The 12,792-nt window shown below is 38.0% G+C and overlaps 1 protein-coding gene and 1 long non-coding RNA gene across 9 annotated transcripts in view; both read right to left on the reverse strand.

Annotated features, from left to right (window-relative positions):
- The window catches only part of ZBTB44 (zinc finger and BTB domain containing 44), an 86,017-nt gene that overhangs the window by 35,905 nt on the left and 37,320 nt on the right, over nucleotides 1–12,792 (reverse strand). The window lies entirely within an intron of this gene.
- Nucleotides 1–12,792, reverse strand: part of LOC141584844 (uncharacterized) — a 27,902-nt gene that overhangs the window by 997 nt on the left and 14,113 nt on the right. The window contains exon 1 of the long non-coding RNA XR_012518058.1: nucleotides 1–12,792. This exon is cut by the window's right edge and continues 14,113 nt beyond it. This is a non-coding gene — a long non-coding RNA (uncharacterized LOC141584844).

Raw genomic sequence — 12,792 nt, forward strand, 5'->3', positions numbered from 1 at the left:
TAAACTGAGATCACTCAATCGCGGCTTATATTCTAATTAAAACCAATCAAGGACAGAAAAGGTTAAAGAGTGAGGCATATAGGTTTAAGATGCCTGTAAAGGAATATCCAGGTGGAAATTTATGCAAAAACTTGTCTGTATTGGCTAATTATCTACTATGTACCAGATATAACACCAGGGGCTTTAGATTTGCTATCTTACATGAGGGTAGATGATAATACCCTGATTTTACGGATGAGAAAACTGGGGCTCAGAAAATTATTTAGTTCAAGACCACTTACGTTTATACTAACCTTCAGACCTACAATCTCTTTCAATAAGTATGGGTAGCCACATGGGAGTAGAAGAGTCCTATCTGCATTTGAAAAAGATTGTCTTGGTGGCAGCAGTGAGGATAAAGAAAATGCATTTGAGAAATATTTAGGATGGAAAACCACCTAGGTATGATTTTGTATTAAGGCTGGGTGGAACAGTAGCTAGAAGAGGAAAGTCGGATGGTTATATCTCTAACTTTGTTTTCACCAAACAAGATGAAAGAAGAGCTGGTTCTGATAGAAGCTGGTGAAGGGGGAAAGAAATGTTTCAATTTTGGATATACTGAGTTTAAAATTCCTGAGAAGAATATCCACGCATAAACTTATACAAGAAATTGCCCAGCCGGGCGCGGTGGCTCAAGCCTGTAATCCCAGCACTTTGGGAGGCTGAGGCGGGTGGATCACGAGGTCAAGAGATCGAGACCATCCTGGTCAACATGGTGAAACCCCGTCTCTACTAAAAATACAAAAAATTAGCTGGGCATGGTGGCGCGTGCCTATAATCCCAGCTACTCAGGAGGCTGAGGCAGGAGAATTGCCTGAACCCAGGAGGCGGAGGTTGTGGTGAGCCGAGATCGCACCATTGCACTCCAGCCTGGGTAACAAGAGCGAAACTCCATCTCAAAAAAAAAAAAAAAAAAAAAAGAAATTGCCTACTCTGCCCTGCAGTTCAGAGAAAACGTCACTGATAAATTTTATTCTGTTGAATTTATTAGAGCTGAAAACATGTAAAGAATGTATGGTGAAGAAGGGGCAGAAAGGCAAGTTGTTAAAAGCTTAGAGCAGATAAAGCAAAAGTACTTGGTGAAAACATTTTATGGTATCTAATTTCTCTTTTGATCCTGTCCAGTATTTCACATAACAAACAACACAGTGAAATAGGATGTGAGGGTGATCTGGCTGCGATCGCCCTCACATCCCATTTCTGTCACCCCATTGATTGCCAGGGTTGATGTGGCTGATGTGGCTGGCTAGGCGGGTGTCCCCTTCCTCCCTCACTGCTCCATGTGTGTCCTTCCCGAAGCTGCGCACTCGGTGGAAGAGGATGACCATCCCCGATAGAGGAGGACTGGTCTTCGGTCAAGGGTATATGAGTAGCTGTACTCCCCGACTAGAACCTCCAAACAAGCTCTCCAGGTCCATACAACAAAGTGAAATAAGTGAATGAATAAATTTATATTATAAAATTGCTATCTGATTTTGCTATATAAAATGCCTACATCTATTCATTATAAATGGTTAAAAGAAAAAGTTGCAATTTGAATTTATAGTCTTCAGTTCTGAATTAAAAGCATCATCAATATGAAATGATAATGTACTTAATCTCCAGTAATGACTAGCACCCAGAATGGCTTCTAAATTCCATTTCTCACCCCAAAAAACTATAAACTCATGGGTCCTTAGAGAAATGGCTGATTCCATGTCTCAGGCAGTAAATGTCTCCCTGGAATATCTGACCAGATAGCAAGGAAGTTATCAAAGATTACTAAGGGTATGTCAAAGCTCATGTCAACTTGAGGAGGTTCCCAATAGACAAATCTAGGAGAATATACTCCAACTTCCTGCCAGCCCTAAGCAACCACTAATCTATATTTTGTCTATAAACTTCCCTATCCAAGACTTTCAAATGAATAGAATCATATGTGAACTTTTGGGACTCACTTTATGTAGCATAATGTTCTACCATGTATCATGCCTCATTTACATTTATTGCTGAAAAAATATTCCATTACATATTCCACATTTTGATTATCTATGGTTAATGGACACAAGTTGTATCCAGTTTCTGGCTATTATGAATAATGCTGCTATAAACAGCCACGTGTTTTATGTTTTTGTGAGATGCATGTTTTCAGTTTGTTGGGTAATTGTATACGAGGGGAATTGCTGGCTAATATGGTTAGGGGAATTGTTGGGTAATATGGTAACTCTGTATTTAATCATTTGAGAAACTGTCAGACTGTTTTCCAAAGCAGCCACACTTTTATACTCCCATTGAGAGTGTATTAGGAGGCTGGAAGAGGTGGCTCATGTCTGTAAGCCTAGCACTTTGGGAGGTCAACATGCGTGGATTACTTGAGGTCAGGAGTTCGAGACCAGCCTGGCCAATATGGTGAAATCCTGACCCTATTACATCTTTAAAATACAAAAAATTTAGCTGGGTGCGGTGGCAGGTGCCTGTAATCCCAGTTGCCCAGGAAGCTGAGGCAGGAGAATAGTTGAACCTAAGAGGCAGACGCTGTGGTAAGCCAAGATCACAGCACTGCAGTTCAGCCTGGGTGTGAGTGAGACACCATCTTAAAAAAAAAAAGAGTATATGGGGATTCTGATTTCTCCACATCTTCACCAACGCTTGTCATTATCCAACTTCGATTCTAGCCATCCTAGTGGATGTGAAATGGTATCTCATTGTAGTTTGGATTTGCGTTTCCTTGATAATTAATGATGTTGAGCATCTTCATGTGCTTACCGGACATCTGTGTATCTTCCTTGGGGTCCATGTGGAGTTCTGCCCACTGGGTTTTCTTTTTGTTACTAAGTTGTCAGAGTTCTTTATATATTCTAGATATGTGCTGTTTACCAAGGAAATGGTTTGCAAATATTTTCTCTCATTCTGTGAGTTGTCTTATATGATGGCATCCTTTGAAGCACAGAAGTTTTCAATTTTTATGAAGTTCAGTGTTTTCCTTTTGCTGTTTATGCTTTTGGTATCATATCTACAAATTCTTGCCAAATACAAAGTCATGCAGATTTACTCGTGTTTTTTTTTTTAAGGAGTTTTAAAGTTTTAGGTCTTTAATCCATTTTGAGTTATTTTTTGTATATGGTCCCACTTCGTTCTTTTGCATGTAGCTATCCAGTTGTCCCAGCACCATCTGTTAAAAAGAGTATTCTTTCACTACTGAAAGATCTTGGCAACCTTGCTGAAAATCAGTTGAACACAAATGGGTTTATATCTGGACTCACTCTATTCCACTGATTTACATGTCCTTGTGCCAGTACCACCATGACTTAATTACTGCTGCTTTGCAGTAAGTTTTGGGAGTCAAGAGGCTGAGTCCTCTTACTTTGTCCTTTTTCAGTACTGATTTGGCTATTCTGAGTCTCTTGCAAATCCATATTAATCTCAGAATCAGACTGTCAATCTTTACAAAGTCAGCTAGGATTCTGATAGGAACTACAGTGAATTTACATATTAGTTTGGAGAATACTGCTGTCTTTACAATACTGAATCTTCTGATCCATGAACATGGGGTATTTTCCCATTTATTTGTCTTTAATTTCAGCAATGTTTTAAGTTTTCAGAGCATAACTTTTTCTTTGTTAAACTTATTCTTTTAATGCCACTGTGAATAAAATTCTTTTCATTTTTCTTTTGAGACTGGGACTCACTCTTGTTGCCCCCAGGCTGGAGTGCAGTGATTGTATTCGTTTTATATTCTGTAATCTTGCTCAACTTATTTATTAATTCTATACATTTTAAATGAATTCCTTAGGATTTTCTATACACAGGTTGAGTATCTCTTATCCAAAATGCTTGGGGGCCAGGCATGGTGGCTCATGCTTGTAATCCCAGCACTCTGGGAGGCCGAGGCAGGTGGATCACTTGAGGTCAAGAGTTTGAGATCAGTCTGGCCAACGGGGATAGATTACCGCCCCCCCCACCCCGCCCCCACAAACTAATCTACAAAAAATATATATAAAAAAAATTAGTTTGGCATGGTGGTACATGCCTGTAACCCCAGCTACTGGGGAGGCTGAGGCGTGAGAATCATTTGAAACCAGAAGGTGGAGGTTTCAGTGAGCAAACAGCATGCCACTGTACTCCAAACTGAGTGACAGAGCAAGACTGTCTCTAGAAAAAAAAAAAAAAAAACGTTTGGGGCTAAAAATATTTTGAATTTTAGAATATTTGCATTACACGTTATCAGATGAGCATTCCTAATCCAAAAACCTGAAATCTAACGAGCATTTTCTTTGAGTGTCATGTTGGTGCTCAAAACAATTTGCATTTTGGAGCATTTAAAATTTTACATTTCTGGTTTGGGATGCTCAACATGTATAAGACCATGACATCTGAAAAGAGTCTTATCTCTTTCTTTCTAAACTAGATGCCTTTTATTTACCTTGCCTATCTTCCTTACCTAGAGTCTCCAGTGCAACATTAAACAGAAATGGCAAGAGCAGATATCTTTGTCTTGTTCCTGGTCTTAGAGGGGGAAATTCCCAATCTTTTACCACTGATTATGATGTTAGCTATGAACAGGTTAAGAAAAGTCTTCTCTGTTCCTAGTTTGCTACAGTGTTATCACTAAAGGGTATTCAATGAGTCAAACGCTTTTTTCGCATCTATTGATATAATCATGTAATTTAAAAATTATTCTATTTATATATTGCATTAATTAATTGAACTAGCCTTGCAAACCTGAAAAAAAATCCCAGTTGGTCATGAGACATAATTCGTTTTTTTTTTTTTTTTTTTTTTTTTTTGTTTAAATATGTTGTGAGATTCAGTTTGCTAGTATTTTGTTGAGGACTTTTACATCTATACTCATAAGATATTTGTTTGTAGTTTTCTTGTGACTCCCTTGTCTTTTATTATCAGGGTAAATACCAGCCACATAAAATGAGATGGGAACAACAGTTTCCTCCTTTCCTGCTTTTTGGAAGAGTCTGTAAAGAATTGGTATTAGTTCTTTAAATGTTTGGTAGAATTCACTGTAAAGCTGTCTGAGCCTGGGCTTTTCTTTGAGGGGAGTTTTTAAATTACTAATCTTATTACTTGATATAGATCTATTCAGATTGTCTATTGCTTCTGACATTTAACATATGACAATTGTATTGCCATAAAAGTTTTCATAATATTCCTTTATAATCTTTATTATTTCCTTCCTTAAGTCCCCTTTAGGTTTGGTTTATTCTTTTTTTAGTGTCTTAAGGTGGAGGGATGAAGTCATTCATTTGAGATCTTCTTCCTTAATATAAGCATTTACAGCTATAACTTTACCTCTAAGAACTGCTATAACTATATCCCATGAGTTTTTGTAATGTTGTATATTCATTTTTATTTACCATAGAACATTTTCTTTTTTAAAATAAATTTAAAACAATAGGGACAGGGTTTCACTTTGTTGCTCAGGCTGTTCTCAGACTTCTGGGCTCAAGGGATCCTCCTGCCTTGGCCTTCCAATGTGCTGGTTAAATTAAAGGAGCGAGCTACCATGCCCCACCCACTCTAGAACATTTTCTGATTTCATTTTTGATCTGTTGATTATTTAGGAATGTGTTGTTTAACTGCCACATATTTGTGAGTTTCTCAAATTTTTTCCTGCTTTTGATTTCTTTTCTTTTTTTTTTTTTTTGAGACGGAGTTTTGCTCTTGTTAACCAGGCTGGAATGCAATGGCGCAATCTCGGCTCACTACAACCTCCGCCTCCTGGGTTCAGGCAATTCTCTTGCCTCAGCCTCCTGAGTAGCTGGGATTACAGGCACGAGCCACCATACCCAGCTAATTTTTTTGTATTTTTAGTAGAGATGGGGTTTCACCACGTTGACCAGGATGGTCTCGATCTCTTGACCTCGTGATCTACCCACCTCGGCCTCCCAAAGTGCTGGGATTACAGGCTTGAGCCACCGTGCCCAGCCTCTCCTGCTTTTGATTTCTAACTTCATTCCATATGGTCTCAGAACACAATCTGCACTTTTTTTCTTTGACCTATTAAAATCTACTGGCCTGGAGTGGTGACTCATGCCTATAATCCCAGGACTTTGGGAGGCCAAGGTCGGTGGATTACCTGAGGTCAGGGGTTTGAAACCAGCCTGGCTAACATAGTGAAACCCCGTCTCTACTAAGAATACAAAATTAGCTGACTGTGGTGGCAGGTGCCTGTAATTTCAGAAATTCGGGAAGCTAAGGTAGGAGAACTGCTTTAAGCCGGGAGGTGGAGGTTGAAGTGAGCTGAGATCACGCCGTTGCACTCCAGCCTGGCAACAAGAGTGAGGGTGGAACTCAGTCTCAAAAAAAATAAATAATAAATCTACTGAGGTTTGTTTTACGGCCTAGCATGTGGTCTGTACTGGAGAATGTTCCATGTGTACTTGAGAAGAATGTATACTCTACTGTTGCTGGGTGGAGTGTGCTATAGATGTCAGTTGGGTCTAGTCGGTTTACAGTATCTATTTACTTGTTGACCTTTTAATTATTCTATACATTATTATTTTAAAAAAAAATTTTTTTTTGATACAGAGTCACGCTCTGTTGCCCAGACTGGAAGGCAGTGGCATGAGCTTGGCTCACTGCAACCTCTGCCTCCTGGGTTCCAGTGATTTCTCTTGCCTCAGCCTCTCAAGTACCTGAGATTATAGAAGTACACCACCATGCCTGGCTAATTTTTGTATTTTTAGTAGAGGGTTTTTCCGATCGCCAAGGCCAGTCTCAAACACTTAAGTCAGGCGTCCCCAAACTTTTTACACAGGGGGCCAGTTCACTGTCCCTCAGACCGCTGGAGGGCCGCCACATACTGTGCTCCTCTCACTGACCACCAATGAAAGAGGTGCCCCTTCCTGAAGTGCGGCAGGGGGCCGGATAAATGGCCTCAGGGGGCCACATGCGGTCCGTGGGCCGTAGTTTGGGGACGCCTGACTTAAGTGATCTGCCTACTTTGGCCTCGCAAAATGCTGGGATTACAGGTGTGAGTCACTGTGCCCGTCCTGTTCTATACATTATTAAAAGTGGTATACTGAAGTTTCCAACTACTAATGTTGAATTTGTCTTTTTGTTCATTTCTGTTTTTGCTTCATGTATTTTGGTATTCTGTTATTAAGCATAGGTAGCATAACTGTTACAGCATCCCAATGAAATGACCCTTTTATCCTTATAAAATGTCTCTAGTAACACTTTTTGTTATAAAGTCTATTTGTTGGATACGAATAAAACCACTCTTGTTTTCTGTGGTTACTGTTTACATGATATTATTTCCATTCTTTAACTTTCAACCTATTTTTCTTTGAATGACAATTATGTCTCCTTTAGCTAGCATATAGTTGGACGATGCTGTTTATAAACTTAGTCTGACAATCTCTGTCTTTTGATTTCAATCCATTCATTTCATTACATTTAATATTATTTGCATAGATTCAAACCTGCCATTCTATGTCCCATGTCTGCTTTGTTCCTCTACTATTCCTTTAGTACTTACTTCTGCATTATTTTCTAATGTGGCATTTGCATGTTTAAAATGATTTTTTACTATATTTTTTTATTTCTGTTTTTAGTAGTTGCTCAAGGTTTTAGAATGAACCAGCTTCAGATCTATACTAGCTTAATTCTTGTGATATACAAAAACATTACTACTACATATCTCAATTCCCTGACCGATTTGTAGTAGTGTTGTTACACAGAGCCTATCTGGTCATGATAACAAACACAACATGTGATCATGATTACTACTTTCCCATCTGCAGTCATTTCCTTAGCCCAATAAAGCTTTTCTCCTACTACCTTTTTTTTGGTGCAGTTATTGGCAAATATATTACACATTTATTACATATCTTTGTTATGGGATCAGCATTACATACGTATATATACATATAAAATAGCTTGCTTTTTAATATACTTATAATAAGAGAAAATAAAAAATGTTAACTTACTTTTTAAAAGTAATTATATAATTACCTTTTCTGATACTCTTTTTTTTTTTTTTGAGACGGAGTTTCGCTCGTTACCCAGGCTGGAGTGCAATGGCGCGATCTCGGCTCACTGCAACCTCCGCCTCCTGGGTTCAGGCAATTCTCCTGCCTCAGCCTCCTGAGTAGCTGGGATTACAGACACGCGCCACCATGCCCAGCTAACTTTTTTGTATTTTTTTAGTAGAGACAGGGTTTCACCATGTTGACCAGGATGGTCTCGATCTCTTGACCTCGTGATCCACCTGCCTCGGCCTCCCAAAGTGCTGGGATTACAGGATTGAGCCACCGCACCCGGCTCTGATACTCTTTTTTTGTGTACATTCAAATTACCATCTAGGGTCATTTGCTTTCAGCGTGAAGAAATTCCTTCAATGGTCCTTGTAAAGTGGGTCAGCTAGCAACAAATTTTCATTTTTATCTAGGAGTCTTTATTTTGCCTTCATTTAAAAAAGACGGCATTGTTGGACATGAGATTTTTGGTTGACATTTTCTTCCCCCTGTCCTTTGAACAATTTGAATATGTTCTCCCACTGCCTTCCGGCCTCCACTGCTTCTCATAAGAAGTTAGCTGTTAATCTTACAGTGGTTCCATTCTGAGTGGGTTATTTTCTTACTACTTTAGAGATTTGCTTTTTTAAACTTTTAGCATTTTTACTGTATGTTTAAATTGCTACATTTTTCTTAGAAAAAGATTTTTAACTGTACCATTGTACTCCAGCCTGGGTAACAGAGCAAGACTCCATTTCAAAAAAAAAGATTTTCAGTAAATAAAGATGCTCCAACTTAAGGACTTATGGAATTATATACAATAAGCTCACTGTTAAAAATATTGAAGTTAAAAATGCATTTAATATACCTAGTTTCCTAAACATTATAGTTTACCTTCAAAGTGCTCAAAACACTGATACTAGCTTACACAGTTGGGTAAAATAACCTAATGCAAAATCTATTTTTAAATAAAGCGTTAAGTACCTCATATGAATTATTGAGTATCACATTAAAAGTGAAAAACAGAGTGGTTGTAGGGGTACTTTAAGCATGGTTTCTACTGAATGCGTTAATCACTTTCACACTATTGCAAACTAAAAACTTCTAAATCAAACCATCATTAATTTGCATGGGAAGTCTTCTGCCATCATTTGAATGTTTTTTTCATTGCTATCTCAAACAATCATTCATTTGCATGTGAAGTCTTCTGCCATTAATTGAGTGTTTTTTCCATTGCCATCTAGTTTTCTGTTATCTTCTTTCTCTTTCTCCTCTCCTTCCAGTACTCCCTTTACTCTTCAGCGCTTAATGGTATGTGGGATGGTGTCCTATGTTTTGCTGAAGCTCTGCTCATTATTATCTTATCTCTATTCCTCAGTCTGCATAATTTCTTATTGATCTATGTTCAAATTCACGAAATCTATCTTCTGCCAATGAAGAAGAGCACTGATAGTGAATTTTTGGTTAATTATATTTTTCAATTCCAGAATTTCTAATTGGTTCTTTTTCATAATTTTTATATTCTTGATATTCTCTATTATATGCAAAATTGTCACCATACCCAATTCTACTTCTTTAATTATGTTTTTCCTCTAGTTCTGTGAACATACTTGGGATGGCTATTTTGAAGTATTTTCTGTTAAATCTGACATGTGGTCTCTCTCACACAGGCAGTTTATACGGTCTGCTTTTTTTCTGGTTGCAAGGATCATACTTTTTTTCTCTGCATGTCTCATAATTTTTTGCTAGACACTAACATTTTTTTATAATACAAGTATAGCAAATCCAGTTACTGTTCCTTTCCTCTACCTCCCTTTTTCTTGGTGCTTCTTACTGTTTCTTGCTTAGTTTTCAGTGACTAGATGAATCGTTCCAGTTAAGTCTATTTCTCCACTTTCCCAACCTCCACAATGCTAAGCGTTGGATCCACAGAGAGGTATTATTTTTGGGTATGTCCACAGTCACCCCGGATTTACAGTGATATTCTAGGCTCTCTTTCTCTTATCACACCCAGGTGTTAAACTCTACTAACTGCTCTACTTTTTAAAAAAAAATGCCCTGGATGTATATTCTACAAATTAATCGAAATCAAATTGTGGCTCAGGCTGGGTGCAATGGCTCAGACCTGTAATAACAGCACTTTGGAAAGCTGAGGTAAGTGGATCACTTGAGACCAAGAGTTCAAGACCAGCCTGGCCAACAAGACAAAACCCTATCTCTATTAAAAATACCAAAATTAGCTGGGCATAGTGGTGTGTACCTGTGGTCCCAGCTAATCGGGATGCTGAGGCAGGAGAATTGCTCAAGTCCAGGAGGCAGAGGTTGCAGTAAGCCAAGATCATACCGCTGCACTGCAGCCTAGGCAACAGAGCGAGACTGTCTCAAAACCAACCAACCCACCAAGCAAAAAACTGTGGCTCATTTGAAGAAATAGTTTGAAGTCTGTCTGATATTTCTGCTTGCTACAGTACAGCTTTTCTTAGCTGTCTTATTCTGGTCTTCCCTATAGTCCTCTCCAACAACTACCACTGTTTTTCAGAGTGCCCTTAGCTTTGAAATTCTACACACTATCTTGCCAATTAAGCTGCATTCAGAAGAGATTAAAAATTATTGGTCTACTTCTCCCTGCCATAAAAAATCTCTGAGTCAAGTCTCTAAAGCTGGGGATGGAAATAATTGCAAGGTTCTCTCAGAATGAAATCTCTGCTCTAGGAGCTGAGTACTTGGTAGAAGGGAGACAACAGCCTGAGGACTTCTAGGCTTGACTCTCCTAGAGTTTTACTTCACAAGCCTTCACAAGGGCAATTTTGGCCCCAGTATTCTCAGGGTGTCAAGCCAAAAGTAGAGCCTTCATTTCATTAGCCCGGGATGGGTAAAAAAGGGAGCCTCTACCTCTGAAGTGTACTTGCAAGTATAATAAATGCAAATGGTTTAATCACAGTAATGAAAACACAGAGACAGCATGAGGAGAAAAAAAGAGAAAAACCATGATCTCAATGTACTAACTTGAAACATATCTTAGGTGTGTTATACGGAAAACGTTGGAAAAGCATACATACCATTCAAACACTAATCAAGAGAAAGCTGAACTGAATTAATTTATCAAGTGAAATAATTTTGTGTATATACCTTAAAAGACAGCTTCATTTGTTGTAGGATTGAAGAACAAAAAGAGAGCTTCAAAATACATGAAGTAGAAACTGACAGAAATGGAAGAAAAAATATGTAAGGCCTTAATTTTAAGAGACTTTAACACTTCTGTCTCCCCCATCACAAAACTAGTAGACAGAAAATCGGCAAAGATATAAACACCATCGACCAACTTTAACACTTCTGTCTCCCCCATCACAAAACTAGTAGACAGAAAATTGGCAAAGATATAAACACCATCAACCAACTGGATCTAACTGACATTTATAGAACATTCCATGCAATAACAGAAGAATCATCAGTCTTTCTAAGTATGTTCTCTGACCCTAATGGAATTACACAAAAAATTATTAACAGAAAGGTAATTAAAAAAACCACCAAACTTTTTTTATGTTAACCTTGTTCCTGTCATTTATTAGTTCTAGCAGGCTTTTTTTTGCTGGCACTTTGTTACGGACATCTTCATTTATGTTTCAGAGGGATATTAATCTACAGGGTTTTTTTTTTTTTTTTTTAACTTTTATTTTAGTTTCAGGAAGACGTGTGCAGGTTTGTTACAGACACAAATTGCATGCCATGGGATTTGTTGCGACAAACTGGGACAGATTATTTTGTCACCCAAGGCAGCATAGTAGCCAACAAGTAGTTTTCTTCACCCTCCCCCTACTCTCCATCCTTAAGTAGGCCCTGTCTACTGTTCCCTTCTTTCAGCACATAATACTCAATGTTTAGCTTCCATAAAGTGAGAAGTGGTATTTGGTTTTCTGTTCCTGCATTAGTTTACCTAGAATAATGGCCTCCAGTTCCTTACATGTTGCTGCAAAGGACATTACCCTTCTCCTTTTTTATGGTTACATAGTAACCCATTGTGTATATGTACCACATTTTCTTAATCCAGTCTGCTATCAACAGGCATTTAGGTTGATGCTATGTCTTTGCTACTGTGAATAGTGCTGTGAAGAACATACAGATACATAAGTCTTTATGGTAGAATGATTTGCATTCCTTCGGGTATATACCCAATAATGGAATTGTTGGATTGAACAGAAGTCATCAAACTACATTCCACAGTAGCTGAACTAATTTACATTCCCACCAGCAGTACATGTTTTTTCCCTTTTTTCTGCAACCTTCCCAGCATCTGTTTTTTTTTTTTTTTTTTTTAAACTGACTTTTCAACAATAGCTATTCTGACTGATATGAGACGTTATCTCACTGTGGTTTTTATTTCTTTGAGGCAGTCTCACTCAACTGCTCAGGCTGGAGTGCAGTGGCACAATCCCACTTTTTAAAAAGGCTTTTAACTATGGATTCTATTTCTTTGCCAGATACCTATGCATGTCATCTATTTCATCTTGGGTGAGTTTTGGTATTTTGTGGGTTTTGTGGAATTAATCCACTTCTTCTAAGTTATCAAATATATATAGAGAGTATTGTTCATAGTATTCTCATATTATTCTTTTAATGTCTGTGGAGTCTGTAGTTATACTATTAATACCTCTTTTATTCCTAATATTAGTAATTGTGGCTTTTTTCGTCAATTTTGCTAGAGGTTTATCAATTTTATTCATCTTTCAAAGACCCTATTTTTCTTTTTCAACTTTTATTTTAGATTCCAGGGGTACATGTGCAGGTTTGTTTCAAGGGTGTA

This window comes from Saimiri boliviensis, chromosome 6 (genome assembly GCF_048565385.1).
Source record: "Saimiri boliviensis isolate mSaiBol1 chromosome 6, mSaiBol1.pri, whole genome shotgun sequence".
Classification (NCBI taxonomy): Eukaryota; Metazoa; Chordata; class Mammalia; order Primates; family Cebidae; genus Saimiri; species Saimiri boliviensis.